The sequence below is a fragment of the Sciurus carolinensis genome, chromosome 7 (assembly GCF_902686445.1).
Source record: "Sciurus carolinensis chromosome 7, mSciCar1.2, whole genome shotgun sequence".
Taxonomy (NCBI): Eukaryota; Metazoa; Chordata; class Mammalia; order Rodentia; family Sciuridae; genus Sciurus; species Sciurus carolinensis.
Window position 1 is genome coordinate 55,200,986 of NC_062219.1, and position 18,198 is coordinate 55,219,183.

The following is an 18,198-nucleotide window of genomic DNA, read 5'->3' on the forward strand; positions in this document are numbered from 1 at the left end:
TGACAGGCAGCCGCGGGGAGGGGAATAGGGCGTCCCTGGCCCACTTAGCTTTTCCCCCAACTCCTGGCGGGGTCTGACGTCAGCCATGTGCGGGGAGGAGATGGGAAGAGGGAGGGGGTTAAATGCTAATGATATTAATGAACCTCCAAGCGGCTCCCAAAGAAAATGCAGGCACTCTCGGAGCTGACGAGTTAGAGAGTGTGAATATGGGAGTGAGGCTCTGTGCGTGCGTGATGGTGAGAACGGTGCTGCTCTTGTAATAAAAATGAATTATTATATTTCATGGTAAGGGAGAAGGGGAGGGGTGATGGGACTTTCTCAAAACGCTTTCCCCCTCTCTCCAGAGTGCCAGACAGATAGAGTCGTGGAAGAAATGGGGTGACTGTGTTTGTGTGTGATTGTGCACGCTGGACATAGCCATGTGAGTTGGTTCATTCTTGGTCCCGTGCCCCTTCTGTTGGGTAAAACTTGGATCTGGCCCGAGGTGAGTAATATATTCATTTTGCAACTCTCTATGGAAAGTCAGAGCTGAGGATGCTGTATGCGGTCTTGGGGCCTGGGATCGGGTCTTGCGGAAGCTCCGCGTTCCTTCGACCTTCCGCGTGGTGGCTTTGGGCACTAGCTGTGTGGGAAGGGCAATGCCAGTTTCTCCCAAGCAAAACCGGTCCTTCCAGAACTGAACGAAGCTCCTCTCGACTCCGTTACGTGCACTGGAGAGGCTGGAAGGCAGCACTTTCCCTCCCGCAGCTTGTCCCCAGCGGGCGTCGCTGGCTCCCTCTCTCCAGGCTCAGAGATTCTGGAGAGGTTCCCCACCTCCCGCCCCATCCCGCTGTCCTTCCCGCGATTCCTGAGCTCTCGGCGTCCTGGTGCTTGTACTGCGCTGGGAGAGCGCACGCCAAGAGAGCGGTGATCTCCGATCTCTAAGAGATTAATTCTATTTAAGCTCTTTCGGCAGCTTGAACTTGTTGAACAAGAGCTTGCTAGCCTCTCCTCAGGGCGTGGGCCCAGCCAGAGGTCAGGGGTCACGCCTCCGGCCCTTAGCACCGTGTTCTGGGGTAAAGGAGCGGTGGCCAGCGCTAATTCCGACCTCCAGCCCCCAGCCCCCGACCCCCACTTTCTCTGGACTGGGTTTCAACTTGGATCTTCAACTAGAATTCGTGCATGCAAGTGATTGCTTGAGTTCCTCAAGCCCACGGAGAACGCAGCAGATCGGCAGCCCCAGAGTCCCAGGGGGCGCAGGCTGTTAATTCGGGTCGGCGGCCTCAGCACGTGATCTCAACTTTCCACAGCCATCTCGCTGGGGCCTGAAGCCCCACACCACGCACACCAGATCCCGCTTCCTCCTTACAATGCAGCCAGCAGGGCGCGAGGGCGCGGGCGACCGGGAAAGAACAAGAGGTGGATGACTATTTCCCAAGTTACCCTCGGTTTTTCGAATTGGGACAAGATTAGCGCATTGAGGGACAAAGTCGTAGCCTAAGAGATTCTTTAGGTAACAAGTCGAGAAATCAACATTTTTTTACAATCAAGTTGGGCAGACGCGTGCGCAATGAGCCCTGCATAGGACTAGGCAAACTCGAACTCCGCGCCCAGAAAGGAAAAGGATTTCCGGTAAGGGTTTGAGAAATAATTAAGATGCCAGGCTCTGTTTTGGAACCTCAGGTTCTGGTTCCCGCCAGAAATCCACTTGCTGCTGCCGCCGCCACCACTACCACCATCATGATGCGGAGGCGGAAGGGGGCGCTTGGTTAAGGACAAAGAACTTCAAGAGTCAAACTAATTTGTCTCGGGCAAAGATGAGAGCAGTGGGGAGACTAGACCCGCGTCCGTCTCTAGGGGAAAGTTTAGGTGTGTGTGGCCAGGAGGAGAGCTAGGAACTGCCTTGCGAGTGCGGGGGCTCAGAGATAGGATAACAATGCCTCTCCTGGGCTCCAAACTACCTCTTTCCCTATTCCCCGACATCCCTGCTACTGGATCACTTGTGGGCACCAACGCCTCTGAAAAACACTCCTGAGACGCACCAAATTGCCACAAAATCAAAATTGGAATGTTCTTTTTTTCTCCTGACACCAGTTTCTAATCAAACCGGGTGTCAAGATGTCCACCGAACACGCGCGTGCGCGCGCGCCTACACACACACACACACACACACACACACACACACACACACACACCATCTATCCCTGGCAAAAGGCACAAACGGGCACACACACCCGCAGCATATGCGTCCTGTGTTCTGAGCGCCCGGCTGTAATTATCCGGGCGCTTTGCATAATTCACAATGCAGTTCTGAAATCATCATGATGACTTTCTGGCATGATTGGTTCGATGGTAACGGCGGCAACGAGCTCCAGGGTAGGCGGGAGGGGCTGGGACCCGCTAGCCCACCAGGTCTCAGAGAAGCCTGGAGCCTAAGGTCCATCAATCTCTGCTCGCACCAAGATGCTGCAGGCACCGGGAACCTTGGCTCTAAACTGTGGAAAGGTGGGAGCTCTCCTGGGTGCAACTCAGAGAAGAAAGTCTCTGCAGGGCAAAAACTGTTTTTTAATTTTCCCTGGCATGGCCCCAGCACACTGCCTGACTCAGTAGGTGCTACATAAATGCTGGGTGAAGGAAGTCAACCAGTCACTGGCAGGTTTCCTGAGAGGCCACTAGAAGCCAGGAGATGAGGAATCAGGCTCTGTCCCTACTAGCTGTGTAACTTTGGGCAAATGACTAGACCTATTTTGGCTGCACATAGTGATTTGTAAAGAACTCTGGATGTGTTCAGCTTTAAGTTTTAAAGATTTTTTCCTGTGAGACCACTAAGGGAAATGATTAATAAGTGGCAAGTGCCATCTATCTCAGAGATACCTTTTAAGAGAGAAAAGGACTAAGTTACAAGGATAAGTTTATAGCTTTGCTGGAGGGGAAAACCACAACCCGGAAGTTGTGGAACCCTTCTGATCAGATCTAAACATAGCTCCTTACTTCCCCTCTAGACTCTTATGAGCATGGAGTTCTCAACCAAAATAAAAGCCTAAAACATGGGGAAGACACCTTATATTAAAGAATGTTTACATTTTGGTCCAGAAGATGAGAAATAAGACCAACAGCTGGCTCTGGGGACTCAGGAGGCTGCGGCAGGATGATCCAAAGTTTGAGGCTAGCTTCAGCAACTTAGTGAGACCACATCTTAAAATAAAAAATATAAAAGGGCTGGAGGTGTGGCTCAGAGGTAGAGCACCCAGGATTCAATCCCCAATAGGGTAGTGGGGGGAGAAAAAGGGAAGAAGAAGACTGTGAGACGACCATGGTATCAAAGTGTTTTAGATTGGAGTAAAACACAGGAAACTCTAGAAAAATATACAAGGGCTCCTAAACCAGTGTGCAGTGGAGTGGCTGTCAGGGACACCGGAAAACTGACCTTATGTTAGGGTACTCTGCTGCATCTGAGAACTGTCTTGTGGTATGTAGCTTACTCTTTGGCTAAGGGCTCTTCCAGTCCATCTGAAAATGGAGGTAGAGGACGGTTACTGAGGTTGTGTAAGAGATGGGTAGAAAGCACCCTTCCAGTGATCAGACATCTGGATTTGACTGCTATTTCTGCCATTTGCTGGCTTCTCTAAAAATAAAAAGCAGTGCCATTTTATCCACTTACCACACCCTGCTCCTAAATTGAAAGACCAGAGGAGAAAGGAAAGGCTTCCCCATTAACAAGCAGAACTGCTGATATGGATGTGGACCCCTAGACCATTCTGCCCCCAGAAGACTCATTCCTTTAAAATGCCCTTCATCTCTACCTATTAGCAGTTAAGAAACATTCAGACCCAGGAAACTGGGAAAGCCTACTGACTGAACCTTGGCTGAGTTTTAATGTTCGGCCTCCAAAATATACTCTGACACAAGTTTTTATTTGTTTGATTGTGTATACAAAGGAGAAGGTTCATGTTCACTGACTTTCAAGTCATTCAACCTATGGCTGTTGCTTGACCAATGATTAGTGAGTGAGAGGTAGGTCATGGAGCAGAGTGTTTAGCACATAGTATGTGCTCAGTAAGGGCTTGTGGAGTGACAGAACAAAATAAAGTATTGCCAGCTGGCTTCTGATTCTGCTGTGCACTTCATTATAAGTTGTTTGGCTTCAATCTAAGAAATAAATATGGAGAACAATCCAGAAAAGAGATGCAGGTCTTCTAGACTCCAGTGGATGCTGAGTTGCAGAGTTTTTTCTTGACACACATTGCAACACTGTGCACTGCACACACAGCAATGTGTTTTTAAGTACTGTCTTATACTTCCCACTAATGAGAAGACCACTGCTAACAGCAACAGCAATAAGACAATACCATATGTGAGAGGCTTTCCCCCTTAGCAAACAGCAAATCATGTTTCCACATTTATTTACACCCTCATCTGGCAGAAGAAATTTAGTTGTGGGGTCAGGCTGAAGATTAGAGGCTCACGGAGTTCCATTGCCCCTAGATATTATTCTTGTTCTAATAATAAGCAAACAGAAATACCTTCCTAACTTCATGTACCTGGCACACAGTGGTGCTTTACAAAGGTGGGATATATGAGTGAGCCTGCCTGGTGGTACTCACAATGAAAGCTGAAACTTGAAGGGGCTCACCTTTGCTTAGCCCCAGCATGGGATGGAAGGAAATAGGGACAGGTCCTCTGACTCCCCAAACCTTGGGAAGCAGTGCAGGTCATTTTTTACTTTCTAACACAAAACAAAACAAAACAAAACAAAATAACTAAAGAAACAAGAAAGTATACTCCATTCTGGAAGAGATTGACCACCCAGCCTTCTTCAGCCTCTTAATTTCCTGTGATTTTCAAAGTCTGAGTTGATTTCCATATATTCCAGAATCACAGAGCACACAAATTAGAAAGGACCATAGTACTCATTAATTTAATCATTTTACAGATGAGGAAACTGAGACGCTTTAAGACAAAACTTGTCCTTGGTCACTCATCTAGAAATAGAGACCACCCCAGAACTCAGATCTCTTAATGCTGAGTCCAGCGCTCTTTGAAATACTCATTCCACTGCATTGAGCTACCTCTCATTTCCCAGAAGGGCTTCTAGAAGCTCCAATTAAGGCAATTTCATTCATTTACTAGTGAAGTAATCAGAATTAAGAACAGAGTTTTGTAATCTTGAAGCAATAGTTCAGCATCTCTGCAACTTCAGCCTCTGCTTTTACAGATTTTTCTTCAAATTCCCTGTCAATACTTAAAATTTGCTGTATCCCAAGGGATAAAAAGTCTGGGAGGTCTCTTTCTATTTTGTATATGAATGCTGCGCTCTACGAGAGAAATACTTAAGAGACGCTACTCACAGATGTTGAGAAAACGTCAATGATCATATTGAGCAATTAATCACTGAATATGATCAGTGTGCATTGGCAATCTGGGCCTTTTAGATTTTAAAAACACTCCTCTCTTCCCCACTATAGCAGGTTTAGGATCTGCTTTATCCAGATTAGTGTTTCAACACTATCAGAAGCGATTGTTATGTAAAACTGGGTAGCCTGGTTTAAATGTGGCTAACATATTTGAGAACAGGCTATGATTCTTTATTATGTGACTACGTATATCAGGACCATGTATTTGATCTCTGCCAATGTAAAAACATCATACATTCTAGTATGCTTTGTTTCCAATGGATCTAGTTCACACAGTACTCTGTTATCCTATTCTAGTAAGTAATTTCAGAATTCACATCACTTACAAAGATGCCGAGTGGCTATTTAGGGAAGTCTGTTTCAAAAAAAAAAAAAAAAAAAAAATCCCTCCCAAACAAAACAAACCTCCCCCTCTTCTCTCCCTCCCCCAAACCCCACGTGCTTTGTGCAAGAAGGAGTCAACCAGTGGGATTCACAGGAGGTCCCCAAGTCAAATGCTGCAGCTGCGTTTTAAAAAAGGGTTGGATAAACTACAGCCGTTAATAACATCTGTATCTATGCAAGCTAAGATGATGATAGGGGTAATCAGATCTCATGCTTCAGGGCATAAGATGATTGCCTGCTGGGAAGAGAGGATTTGGCCTTTCAGGTATGAGTTCACAGCTCAGGGGCCAGGTTGCAGACATTGCTCCCCAGTCTCTAAAATTTCAGGTGTAACTATTTGGATATGGGGAAGATAAAAAAGGGATTTGAAGTCTAACATTTCTATCCAGTCAGGACATTAAATAATGAGATATTTGAAACACTCACCTGAACCATGTGCAACTGTGCATATCTCTTTAAAGATAAGATACAAATATTTAGATGCCTTCTTTTTGAAGGTTGAGTTTCTTTGATATGTTTTGACCATCTTTTAGTGCCAAGCGGATGCTTAATAAATACTGAAAAACAACAATGAAAATAGTGGAGGTAATTCAACTTTAGTCCCTGCATTTATGATTAGCTATAATAATGTATAATTACTCAAGTATTCATAATTGCACACATTTGTATCCCTAGATATAAGTATTTCCTGTCGCATTAGCTAAATAATAATTGGAATTGCATATATGGGGTATACAAGGAATGCATTCAATGTCTTGATCGCAAGAGTAATATTTATTAATTTGTTGTGGTGCTGGGGATTGAACCCAGGGCCTAGTGCATGCTAGGCAAGTTCTGTATCTCTAAGCTATATCCCGAGCATCTAAAGTAATTTTTAAAATTCAATATTTGTCTGGAAGAGTGAGAAAGAAATTATGCAAAATAACCTTATCTTCGCTTTTGATTTTAAAATATGTTTAAACCCCAGGAGGGGTATACTTTACTATAGTTGCACAATTTAATCAATTTTGAAAACACTTGTGCACGTGTGAGTAGGGTTATGGAGCTCCATTTACTTAGATATGTAAACTATACTGAAGGTCAGACAGCAACAGACAGCTATCAGCATTGCAGAGACATGGATAATCTTTTCAAGTAGTGGATTTCTAGCAGAATGGTTAGAGTCCTTTGACATGAAACCCATTCTTACTATGGGCTTCATAACTATTACTAAACCATTCACTTCGATTACACACAGAGGAACTATTCTGGAAAATATGGCTGTTAAGTGCAATTTTTAAAATGATGCACATAAACAGCTTTTAAAGGGGGAAAACCCTGCAGCTGTTTGGCTGTAGACATGAGAAATTAATCAGAAGCCCAAAGCATCATAGTTAATAACCATTATTCTGTTGTCTGGGATGTTTGTTTAAATACTATTGACACTGTGTATGTATTGTCATCTTCTCTAAATTGTAGCTCTTAACCACTGAAATCTTGTTAAAGACCACCTAGGGTTTCCTCTGTATGATGCTGAAGAGTGTATTCACCTGATGGATAAACAAAACCCAGATTTTTTTTGTTGTTGTTGTTTCAATTTTCCCCTCATGTGCAACTAGCAGGAAAATTTCTGGATTGAAGGAAGAGATTGCTTGAGTACAGTAGAAATAGACACAGTGGAGTCCCAACCTTTGTATTTCTCGTCTAGTGATAAAAAATGAACAAACCCATCAACTGATTAATACAATTCAGTTCTGCTTAAAATTCACAGATCTGTTTGGTATGAGACTGTATTTAAAAAGACTCATACTTGCCATTAAGTGTGAAGAAATCAGTAACTATTCTTTTCATCAACAGCGTGTTGGGTTTTTTTCAATCCCATTTAAATTTTGCTTATTAAGTGAGGTCATTTGGGAGAAGAGTGGCTGTGGTGGGTGGGGAAAAAAACCCAATCTAACAGCCTGACTCCCAAGTCGAGAGCTCCAGATCATGGGCCATTCAGTACAAAGCGTTTTATATCTTGACTTATGAGGAGACAATAGCCGGTCTTACAAAGGCACCACCTGTGATTTAACACGGTTGACATCTTTGTTAAGGAGGAATGGAGGGCAGAACAGAGACAGCACGTGCACAGTCCGGAGCCTGTTACCGTGACCCACCTTCGAGGCCGCTGCACACGGTCACTGAGGCCTCGCTTACACTTCTAGAAGGGGAGGCGGGGAAAGGGAAAGGAAACCAAGGCCGTCCGCGCTCCTTGAGCCAAAGCTGCCCCATTCGTCAGATGGGGAAAGTGGAGGTCAGGTCCGCGGAGCGCCTGGCTCAGCAGGTGCGCGCGCCGCGGCCGCGGGGCTGCGGGGCCGCGGGGCTGGGGGCGCAGCGGGCGGCGCGGCCGCGGGTGGGACGCCGAGTCCTGGTCTCGGGCCCAACCTTCAGGCCGGTGGCTTTTTGCTTCCTTCCCGAAGGTCGCTCCTGACAAATCTATCTATTTGGGGCAAATTGTCAGTGAGAAACTTCCGCTCGAACTGCCCTGGACAAAACCGGCTGTTTGAAAAGGGTAAATCCCGCGGCCCGGCGAGGCCGAACAATGGGCCGCTGGCGCTGCTGCGGCGGGGGCGGCCGGGCGGGCCGCACAAAGGGCGGATTAATTGGGGCCGCGGCTGAGCGATTCGCTCTAGCTCCACTCAGCCTGCGCCGCGGGGCGCCCCATTGACTGGGCCCCGAGCCCCACTTTTCACAAACTCCAAACAAAAGTCAATTTCTTTTTTATAAGGCGGAGGAGGGGGCCGCGGCCAAGATTCTCCACTTGCTCCTTGCCTCACTCTGGCTGCGGGGGCGGGAGCGGGGTGTCAAGGCCCTGGAGGGACCCAGGGGGAGCCCAGGAGTGGGAAGGGCGCGGGTGCCTCCGGTTCCCGGTCCCCGCCTCCGCTGTCCCCTCCGGACGCGTGTCGCACCCTCCCGGCTGCACCCTACAGGTGGAAGTTGAGATCCCAGCCAGAGCTGCGTGGAGACAGGACCAAGGTGGGGATTGGGGCGCCAGGTTGGGAGAAGTACAGGCAGGTAGTTCGGGAAAGAGGGAAAACCCCGTCTCCTTGGTATCCTAGTCCTGGAGGTACGACCATTCATCGGATAGTTGCTGCATTGAGCAACTACTGTGTCCCTGACTGGAGGGGAACAAGCGAGCTTAACTTCAACATACAGACAAGCAGGGAGGGCAGATTTAAAAATCAATCAGCAGGTGAGGGAGAGGGGTGACGGTCTGGGGAACACAAGAGAAGTCATCAACCTTCTGAAAATGGTGACATGGACTTGCCAGAGTAGCATATGGAAAAAGATGTCTGATTACTCTTTAGACACACTGTACTTGGAGAAGTGTGAGTGCTTTAAAACAAACAAAAACAAATGACACCAACTGTAGGATTAACATTGTCACTGGTCTAAACACCACATATGGAGGGCCTAGGAGTTCATCTCCTCATTTCCCTCCTCTTAAAATTGGAGAATGAATACAAAGGGCTCTTCAACTGACACTGAGAGGAGAAGGAAATTCCTTTAACAATAAAAATCGACACATTCCCCAGCAGAGGAGCCTCTTCTATAAACTGGATTTGGCAGTAGTTACATCCAAGACACCCCAGCCTTTGTGATCAGTGCAGAAACCACGTTCTTCTGTGAGGAATAGTTCCCAAAGGGAATGAACTTGGAGGAGAGGGACGATGTGCTGGAGTAAGGGTGGTCACCTGTTGGGTGGTGGGCTTAAGCAAAGTGCTTACGGAAGAGGTTCCAAGGTATTTATTCCAGGTGTTTGCTTGCAGGTGGGTGGGGTTGGATCCCGAGGCACTAGTATGCTCTATAACTGGCAAAGTGACTTTGTAAGAGTGTTGAAGTCTTCAACAGCCAGCCTTTTCATGTGGAGTCTCTGCAAAGGCATCTGGCTAGTGTGTTGGCATCCCTCTGTGCGGGCACAGTGAGAGGGGAGATCTGGTGCCAGGTACTGAATCTGTGGCAGGCACAGTCATGGGTGAAGCCAATGTTCAAGGGACAGATTGAAACTCTGCTGGAGGCAGAGACCTAGACATTGGTAGTGGGGAAGCAACAGCAGCCGACAGACCTGCTGGCAGAATCTAACCTGGGCTCCTTTCAACCACATTTTAAAGCTGTCAGTTTAAGACAATCTTCTCTGGGCCAAACTGTGAACACTTCCAGATTTTTGTTGAATCAGAGGCTGTGAAAATCAAGGACAAATATTTATCTAAAGATGTCACAACTTTGAATTTCAATAATAACTTATCTGCTAATCTCTGATGGAAATCTAGAACAGCTGTTGCTCTATTGTGTATTTTGAATTCCCAAAAGATAAATTTGGGAATCAACATTTTTCTTCACCCATTCTCAGTATGCTTTCTTTTAGTTTATTGATGCCTTTGCAAGTTCAAATCAAATAAATAACAAGAATGTTAGCTTATTATGAAAGTTATTAATGCCTGCCAACAACTAATATAGTATTTGACCTTTATTGGCAAGTGTGATAATGCTGAGCATGTCCATTCTAGCAAAAGTTGGGTGAGGGTGTACAGACTGGGATATCACATTATTAGGAAGAAAAAAAAAAAAAAAGCAAGAATGAGTCAGACTGAGAAAACTTCCAAACTGAAAGAATGTATAGGTTTAGTCAGAATTGATGACAGTCTTTATTGTCTATTAATAGAAAGCTTATAACCATAGCTTCTAAGAACACCCAGCACAGTTGGTTATTATTTCTACTTAACAGATGAAGGTGGAGGATGCTGGGTAATTTTGGTAGAGTCCATCCATGGACGGGGTGAGTGACATGCTGGTATTAGGCCTTTCTCTCCCTCCCTGGTTAACCTTCAAGACTTGAATTACTGACTTTGAAAAAAACAATTATTTTGGAGTCCTTAGTGGAGACATCATTAGAGGAAAGAAACTCCTAGAGGTCTGATTAAAATTAAATTTCAATTTTTTCTCCTCTTATACTTGTAGCCTGAGTAAACCCTGCTGGAAAGGGACCTTGAGAGTCTTGGTACCTTGAGGCTTAGATTACCAGAAAAGTGCAGAAATCTAACATCTGATGATGGGAGAGCAGGGGCAAGTTCAGTACTAGACATAGAATGTGGTAGTCACAAGCTAAAAAGCAGGATCACTCAATTCTCAGAGTTCTAATATATTGAAATCAATAAGGGAATGGAGATTTCAAATGCCTTTTCCTCCCAGAGGGAAAGCAGAAGAGTCAGAGGCTGAGCCTTAGTGTGTTAGCCAGCATCCCAGAAATAACACATTGAACGTTTGATTGTGAAATGTATCATACTTCTAAAATACTGTCTGAGCAGATCTGTACAATTAAAATAATGAAATCAAATGAATGTCCATATTAAAAAATAGAATTTTAGTGTCCACAAGGAGACCCTGGTGTGACCTTTTAGATGGCACTGCCTCCCCCCACCAACATACACTAGAGATAACCACCACTTGGAATTATTTATTTGCTTGCTTTCCTTATAATTTTACTTCTCAAATATGTATTCTTTAAAGAGTGTGAAGTTTTGCTTTTTTAAAAATTACTTCTTTTTTCTTTGTAGGGGTGGGGGTGGTACCAGGGATTAAACTCAGGGACACTCACCACTGAGCCACATCCCCAGCCCTATTTTGTATTTTATTTAGAGACAGGGTCTCACTGAGTTGCTTAGTGCCTCTCTCTGGCTGAGGCTGACTTTGAGCTCTCGTTCCTCCTGCTCAGCCTCCTGAGCCGCTGGGATTACAGGTGTGCACCACCATGCCCGGGTCTTTTTTTCCCCTAACATGTTTAATTTCAGTTTTAAATTAACTGTGGTACACTCACACAATGTGGCATCTTTCCACACTGTGGACTGTGCCACAGTGATTGATCTTTCCTTTCTCAATTATGAACGATACTGCTATGAGCATCTCGTGTGCATGCCTCCTGGGGTCTTTATTAACACTCAGATTTACTAGATACCTTCAAAATGTTACCCTAAATGGTTGTCAGTTGTGTTTTGTTGTGTCACTCTGGAGCTTGAACCCAGGGCCTCTCTCATGCCAAGCATGTGCTCTACCACTGAACTCTACTGCCAGCTGGTCAACACTTGGAATTGACTGATTTTTAAATTTTTATTTTGTTATTCAGGTAGGAAAAAAATCTATTTGTGATTTTAATTTGCATTTCTCTGACTCCTAATAGAGTTGAGCATTTTATGAAATACCTGTGAGTTTTGCCCATCTTCTCATGGGGTTGTTTTCTTTTTCATTTTGATTCATAGGTGCTTAAAAATATTTTGGATACTAATCCTTTGTGTCAATTATATGTATGGCAGATACCCCTCCTCTTCATTTTATTTGCTTATTTTTACGTGGTGCTAAGGACTAGACCCAGTGCCTCACACCTGCTAGGCCAGCACTCTACCCCTGGGCTCCAGCTCCAGCCCTCTCCTCCTCTTCACTTAATGACTGTCTTTTCACTCTCCTTCCAATGTTGTTTCTTTTTCTTTTTTCTTTTGACAGGGTTTTCAAATGTCACCCCCAACCCTTTTTGGCACTGGGATGAAACCTAGAGGCACTTTGCCACAAAGCTACATTCCCAGCCTTTTTATTTTGAGACAGGGTCTCACTAAATTGCTGAGGCTGTCCTTGAACTTGTGAACCTACTGTCTCAGCCTCTGGAGTAACTGGGATTATAGCCGTGTGCCACCACATCCAGCTCAAATGGCTTCTGATGAACCAAGATCTTAATGTGGTAGAATTTATTGACATTTTACTTGATGAGTTGATATTTTTGTGTCTTGTTTAGAAACTCTTACCACTATGAGGTTGTAACAATATTCTCCTAAACTGTTTTCTAAGTTTTATAGTTTTATAGTTTTACTTTTCACATCACATTCAATCCCACTAGATTGACTTTTGTGTATGGTATGAGTGGGGTTCCAGTTTTAATTTTTCAAATAAATTCTCCTAGTATATTTTTTTCTGATTGAATTTTTTCTGCTTATCTCTAGATGTGTAGAATTAAGCCTCTGCACATGCATTGTTTTATTTCCAGGTTCTCTGTCGTATTCTGAAGGTCCTTTTGCCTGTCTTTCTGCCAGTAGCCCATTGTCTTACTCTAGCTTTTATATCTAAGTCTTGCTGTCTAGGAGGGTGGTTAGTCTTACCTCTTTATTTTTCTTATGGAGACTTGGTTAGTTTTGAACTTTTACTGTTACATTTAAATTTTAGACTTACCTTGTCAAGTTCCATGAAAAATATTGTTGGGATTTTTACTGGAATTGAATTTAGTCACTATGGGGACAATTGACATCTTTGGGCTATTGAAGCTTTCTACTAACAATTTGCTCTTTCTCCATTTTCTTAAGCCTTTCTCTGATGTTTTTTCAATAAGGTATGATTTTTCTCTATAAATGTGGCACATGACTTTTATTAGATTAACAACTGGAATTATTATATATTTTTGCTAGTATAGTGTCATTCTTTTAAAAATTATATTTCTTGTTGGTGGTTTTCTTTAGGAAATGTATATTGATTGAAAAACTCTACCTGCAGTTTCTTTTGGGTTTCTATGTGGTCAATAGCATCATGTGCAAATAGAACAGTTTTGTATCTTCATTGGTTAATCTTTTGTGTTTTTTCTTTTCTTTTCTTTTTCTTTTTTGTTTGTTTGGAACTGGAAATTGAACCCAGGGGTACTCCAATTCCAGTCCTTTTTATTTTTTATTTTGAGACAGGGTCTCTTTAAGTCACTTAGGGTCTCACTAAGTTGCTGAGGCTGGCCTTGAACTTGCATCAGCCTCCTGAGTCTCTGCGATTACAAGCATGCACCACGATGCTGACTTTCTTGTTTGTCTTTTAACCTTTAGTTTATTTTCCATTCTTGTCATGCTATACAAGTAAGGTATTTGAATAAATCATTGAATAGCAGTCACAATGGCATTAACTGCATTTTCTTTGACATTCAAGGGAAGTATATGATTTTTGGGTGCTTATCAGTATAAAATTTGTATACCTTGTTAGTGAATTAGGTATCAATCCTTTTCATTTCTCATAATACTTTGATCATAGTATTTTAAAAAATGCATATATTTGTTTATATTATATATATATATATATTTCCACGATAACTTTCTTCTAGTAATATTTGGTTTTCTATACTTTGACTTTCAACATTTCTATGATTTTATGTTTTTAGAATTTCTTATAAACAGAGTATGTTTGATTTTTTAAAAAACACCAGTCTGATAATCTTTGAATTTTTGTCCTTTTTCTCCCCTTTTTCCCTCCCTCCCTTTCTTCCTTCCCTTTGAGGGGGGTTCTCATTATATTGCCCCAACCAATCTTGAATTTGCAGCTCAAGTGATTTTCCTGTCTCAGCTTCTTAAGTACCTGGGACTATAGTCACGCCTGAAAAAAATGTTGTCATTTAACTGGAATCTTAATTTTATATATATTTTGCATGCTGTGGATTGAACCCAGGGCCTCCTGCATGCTAGGAAAGCACTCTATCACTGAGCTACACCCCCAGTCCTTACAAGGAGTCTTTAGTTCATATTTATTATTGTATGTACTGATCTACTAGGATTTATTCCTGTCATCTTTTTGGTGCTTTATAGTTTTCTGTTTTGTCACTCTCATTTTTTTCACTCTTTCATATTGACTGGGGATTTTCCCCCTTCTTGGCCCAGTCTCCCCTGTTCTTGTTTGGAAGTTATAATCTTTGTGCCATCTTTTTTTTTTTTTTTTTTTTTTTTTTTTTTAGTGATTACTTGACTAATTTAATAGTTTCATTTAACAAAGTTAAACAGTATTTTTTTTTCTCCTCCTGAACAACAGGAGAACCTTAGAAATCCAACAGATCATAATCTCTTTCTCATTCTGGGATCCAGTACTAGCCTAATATCTTTCCCCCACAAATTAGATGTTATTGTTCTTACAATCAAAATTTACTGAGATTTATCGACATGTTTACCTATATCTTTGCTGATTATCTCTTCTTGGTATCAAACCTTTTATCTGGTAAGGTTTCATTACTTCTTTCTGAAATATAACCTCTGTAATTTTCTTTCTTTCTTTACTTCTGTACTGAAGATTGAACCCAGGGCATCCTACCACTGACTTATATCCCCAGCTCTTTTTTCTTCCTCCAGTCCTTTTATTAAAACTTTGAGACAGGATCTTGATAAATTGCCCAGCCTGACCTTAAACTTATGATCCTCTTGCCTTAGCCTCTCAAGTAGCTCCTTATAGGTGTGAACCACCTTGACTGGCTTTTATTATCATTCTTGAAAGATATTTCCCTGGAGCTATAAATCTAGGTTCATAGTTATTTCCTCAGTTGATGGATTTCACTTTCTGTGATTTGTTGTTGTTGCTGTTGAAAAATTAGTTTTCACTCCCAGGCAGCACCTTTGTAAATGGCCATCTTTCATCTGTGTCTATTTTATGTTCTTTCCTCTGCTTTGGAGTTCCACATTTTTCCAGTCATAGTGCTACAGGTGGATGTCTTTTTACTTATCCTACTTGAGATGTACTTGACTCCTTGGATCTGTTCTGAGGATCAGTGTATCTCTTTGGATATTGCCTCTTCTCTATGATTTTCTTCATAATACTGATAAGGCATTATAACACTTCTTTTTTTTTTTTTTTTTTAATACTGGGGATTGAACCCAAGGTCTTGTGCATGCCAGATAAGCACTCTAGCACTGAGCTATATCTCCAGCTTTTAAAAAATTTTATTCTTTAAATTTTGAAATAGAGCCTCACTAAGTTGCCCAAGATGGACTTGAACTTATGATCCTCCTGCCTCAGCCTTCAGAGTAGCTGGGATTACAGATGTGTGCCACTGTACACAGTAGGTGTTATAACTCTGAACATCTTTTTCATGTTTTCTATCTCTTTGTTATTTCTGGACTGCTTTCTGGAAAATGCCTTTGAAATGTTTGTTCTGAACTGTATCCTGGAAAATTGTCTATTTTCTGATTCACTAATTCTCTCTCCTGCTAGGTCTAAACAGTTTTTTAAGCCTCTCACCTCTCATTTAAAAAAAATCCTTGAAGTACTATCGTGTTCTATTTCAGATGTGTTTAGCTATTCCTGACAGTCCCATTCCTTGGTAAGATTTTTCAAATTCCTGTTTTATTTCATTAAGTATATAGCATTTATATTTGGTAATTTGCTTCTTCTAGTTCACTTCATGGTAGCATTTTCTTCCTAGGTTTTGTGATATTTTCCTTCTTGAGTGTCTCTTGTCTTGGAATTTTATTTGGGGATTACTGGAGGCCAAGCCTGAAGATGAATAAGTACAAAAAAGATTTGTACTTGCTGTTTCTAGTCAAGTCATCTGATTTCACTACCAATATGGTATCCTTTTATATTGAAATATTCTATTATTAGGGTTAGTTAGTTAGTTGTTTTGTTTTGGCTACATAGATGATACGAATCCAGATAGAAACCTCTATGAGACCAAATTGTGGTTCTGAATTCTTAGGGAAGACTTTTTCTCTGTCCTTCCAACATTGATGTCAAGATAGACAAATGTCCTTGCTGTAGCACCCCTCTTGGGGGCAGGATTTATTTATTTATATTTATATTGAATATGTATGCTTTCGCGGTTTCCACTTTTGTGCAAGGATTCTTCTGAAAGGTTCCTCACTTTGGACAATGCCTAAGCATCATCTCAGAGTTGAGATTCAGGATCTCCAGAGTCTTATAGAAACTCTCAAGATGAAAACTGGCTGTAGAACTTGCTTACCTACCAGGGTTACTGCCTTCATTTATCTTTTTGGGAACTTGAAGTTCCCTTCTATTTATGCCAGCTCAATGATAAATTTAAAGGATTTTAAAACAGTTTTCCCAGTATTTAGTTACTTCATTTGAGTGTATATTATACCTGATAATATTACATACTATATATTACACATGTTACATACTGTATATCACCTATATTTGTATAATATATTTATTAAATTTATGGGGGAACCAGGCACAATGGTGCATGCCTGTAATCCCAGCAACTCAGGAGCCTCAGGCAAGAGGATTGCAAGTTTAAAGCCAGCCTCAGCAATTTAGCAAGGCCCTGAATAACTTAGTGAGACTCTGTCTCTAAATAGAAAATGAAAAAGGTCTGGGAATGTGGTTCAGTGGTTAAGCGCTTCTGGATCAATCCCTGATACCAAAATAAATAAATAAATATGGGGAGATATTGATTTACTATAAGGAGTTGACTCATGACATTGTAGGAGCTGCTAAGTCCAAGATTTGTAGAACAGACTAGCAGGTTGGAAGTATTTATCAAGAGTTGATGTTGTTGATGTTGTCTTAAGTCTAAAGGCAGTTCAGAGACAGAATTATATCCTTTTTGAAGAACCTCAGTCATTTCTCTTAAGGGCTTCAACTGAGTGGATGGGCTCTACCCATGTAATGGAGAGTAATTTGCTATACTCTAAGACTACTTTAAATGTTAACCTCATTCAAAAAGCTCCTCACAGGAGCTGAAGAAATGACTCGTGAGGCTCTCTTCACGGGGCGATCCAAGATGGCGGCCTAGAGGGTGACTGCACCCCCAGTCGCTCCAGAACCCTGGAGTTAAGAAGGGGAGGCATTGAGAGATTCGGACTGAAATAGAGCCACTGGTGAGTCTGCCCACTGGGTAAAGCTCGGCCCGGGTGGCAGGCCCAGATAAAGGTGGCTTATCGGAGCCGGGCAGGGCAGCTAGAGTCATTCACAGGCAGCCCTGCGCACTCCGGCAGTGGGCCCCGCCCACACAGCCAGCTTCTCCAGGTTCTCGGAACGGAACTGGCCCGCTAGTGAGAGCCTTTCTGACCAGAACAAGCTCCGAGTCCCGGAGCCCCTGCAGCGCAGCGTACTCCGGCAACGAACCAGTGGAGAGCTGCGATCAGCAAGCAGCCTCTGGGATTAGGGCAGGGCAGCCAGAGACCTCTTCAGGCGGCTCTGCCCACTCCGGCTGCAGGCTCTCTTCACGGGGCGATCCAAGATGGCGGCCTAGAGGGAGACTGCACCCCTAGTCGCTCCAGAACCCAGGAGTTAAGAAGGGGAGGCATTGAGAGACTCGGACTGAAATAGAGCCACAGGTGAGTCTGCCCACTGGGTAAAGCTCGGCCCGGGTGGCAGGCCCAGATAGAGGTGGCTTATTGGAGCCGGGCAGGGCAGCTAGAGTCTTCCCAAGGTAGCCTTCCACACTCCGGCAGTGGGCTCCTCCCACACGGCCAGCTGCATGGTGCAGGCCCACAGTGAGAGCATTTCCGCACAGAGCCAGTTCCAAACCGTGGAACCAGTAGGGGGCTAGGGGCAGTTTTCTTCGGATGAGCTGCTTTATCAGATTCCTCCAAGACATCAGGCTACTGAAGGCTGGGAGGTGATACACTGGAAATCTACCAGGACAATATAAGCCAGTAGCGGA